This window comes from Haliotis rubra, unplaced genomic scaffold (genome assembly GCF_003918875.1).
Source record: "Haliotis rubra isolate DU_JTF1 unplaced genomic scaffold, ASM391887v1 Scf1224, whole genome shotgun sequence".
Classification (NCBI taxonomy): domain Eukaryota; kingdom Metazoa; phylum Mollusca; class Gastropoda; order Lepetellida; family Haliotidae; genus Haliotis; species Haliotis rubra.
In genome coordinates, this window is record NW_025765142.1 from 182,283 (window position 1) to 184,607 (window position 2,325).

The 2,325-nt window shown below is 45.0% G+C and overlaps 1 long non-coding RNA gene across 1 annotated transcript; it reads left to right on the top strand.

The window, feature by feature from the left end:
• Positions 1 to 1,147: 1,147 nt before the first annotated feature.
• LOC124265987 lies at positions 1,148 to 1,914 on the top strand. The gene is made up of 2 exons (XR_006895605.1): positions 1,148 to 1,292; positions 1,661 to 1,914. It is a non-coding gene; the product is annotated as an uncharacterized LOC124265987 (long non-coding RNA).
• Positions 1,915 to 2,325: the final 411 nt, after the last annotated feature.

Genomic DNA, 2,325 nt, shown 5'->3' on the forward strand with positions numbered 1-2,325 from the left:
AAAATGTGAAATTTCTCAGTTCAATAACGTGTATGGCCGCCCCGCGCATTCACCACTGCCAAACACCGTCTCCTCATCGACTGCCTGATGCTTGTGAACACGTAGTTGGGGATTCTGCGCCATTGCTCTTGCAAGGCAGCGCCAAGTTCCTGCAAATTCTGAGGTTGGTTCCTAAGACCACGAAGCCTTCTCCCAAGTGCATCCCAAACGTGCTCTGTTTGATTAAGGTCAGGGGACCTCGATGGCCAGTCCATGACGTTGATTCCAGCGTTTTGAAGGAAATTTCGAGTCAACATCGCGGTATGTGGCCGAGCATTATCATGCTGGAACGGTAGACCTGGGCCATGAGCCGCCATGAAAGGAACGATTTCAGGGGTGAGCACCTGGTCGCGGTAGGCAGCAGCTGTGAGGTTTCCATGGATGACCAGAAGTCGGGAACGGTTGTTCCAACAGAAAGCACCCCACGCAATGCAACTTCCGCCCCCGAATCTGTCGACTTCCTGTACACAACATTGGGCATACCGTTCACGACGTCGTCTCCAGACTCTATGCCTGCCGTCCGCGAATCTGAGGGTAAACCTAGATTCATCGCCAAAGATGACTCGATTCCAATCTCTCTGGGTCCATTGGAAGTGACGTTGGGCCCACAGCAGACGTTGACGTTGATGAAACGGCGTCAATATTGGCCCACGATATGGACGTCGAGAATTGAGATTGGCAGCCCGCAACCGATTTCGAATGGTCTGTGAGGACAGTCGACCTCTAAACATCTCAGCCCTGGTTCGTGTAACCCGGCAGAAATATGTCACGTAGGTGACGTAGGACGATTTGACGGTCTTCTGCTCGTGACGTCAAACGTGGACGACCCGACCTTGGCGATCAGAAGTGGTGCCGGTTTGTTGTAGACGACCTCGCAAGTCATACACAGTACGACGGCTGCATCCCATTGCTCTTGCGACGTCAATAACGTCATTTGCACGACGAATGGATGGGTTTGAGTGGGTTTTGCTAACGTTTTTTCTAGAGTCGAAAGATAGGGATCCCATTTCGGATACATAGATGTATCATCAGAGAAAAAATATTCATTATTTTTCAAATTACATTTTGTGAAGTTTCTTTTTTTGACTCAGTATAGTTTTCACCTGTCCTTGATCGTCGCCAGAGTGACGCTACATTCATAAACATTTTTACGCTGATGGCAATGTTCATCTGCAATCACAGTTAACTGTATGTCATACTATTCTCCTCAGCGAGCACTGAAGACTCGTGGACATCTGACAAAGATCATAGAGGTGAGATGGAAAAAAAACGAAATAATCACAGCTTATGATTATTTGTTAAAGGTGCAAAGAAAACAGATGTGTTTCTATTGAGAGTAGGACATGAAAGGAATGTCACGTAATTGCGTCTCCTAGTCGTGAAGTCTCCAGACATATTTGTTGTTCATCACATTTTAACATAAAAATGACGCAGCCTAGAATGTGCATGGGCTTTCATACCCAACACATTAAGTTGATATTACACTATAAAACTGAAGTATTGTGTGAAGGAGCATTAACTTAAGCCCATAGTTACTTTCCTTTGTAACATCATTAAATATCACGTGACATGTTATCAGCTGTTCTTTTTAAGAATGAACAATATCCAAATTTCAACACAGGGTTACATCAAAGGACATGTGTGGACACCCCGCTCCATAAGGCCGTCATTGATGGGAACCTCGATACCGTGAAACAGGTCATGAGTGGGCATACAATAGACGTCAACACCTGAGGTTTGTTTGGACTGACACCATTGATGTTGGCTGCAGTGAGAGGGCAGAATGACGTCTTTGAACATCTTCACAAGGAAGGAGCTGATATGACACTAACGGATGGGGATGGTGACCACATTCTTAGCATTGCCTGTGTCGGGGGAAATATTGACATTGTAAAATATGTGGTCTCAAAACAACCTGAACTTATCAACAGAAAGCGAAACGACGGAAGAACTTCCTTGATGTGGGCAGCATGGCATGGGCAGAAACATATATTTGGTTATCTGCTGGGTAATGGAGCTGACCATATATCAATGGATAGTGATAGGGACAACATCCTACATTATGCCTGCCATGGAGGACACATTGGAATCGTGGAGAGCGGGTTCGATCCCCGGCCGCGTCATACTAAAAGACGATTGCACAATGTCATTTAGAAAGTGGTCAATTGTAACATATGTTATATTTGGGATTACGCTTTCTTAGTAAAGTACAAATTCTAAGAAATATAACATATGTTACATTTGACCATTTTCTAAATGGTATTATGTAATCATAGCCGTGCCAAG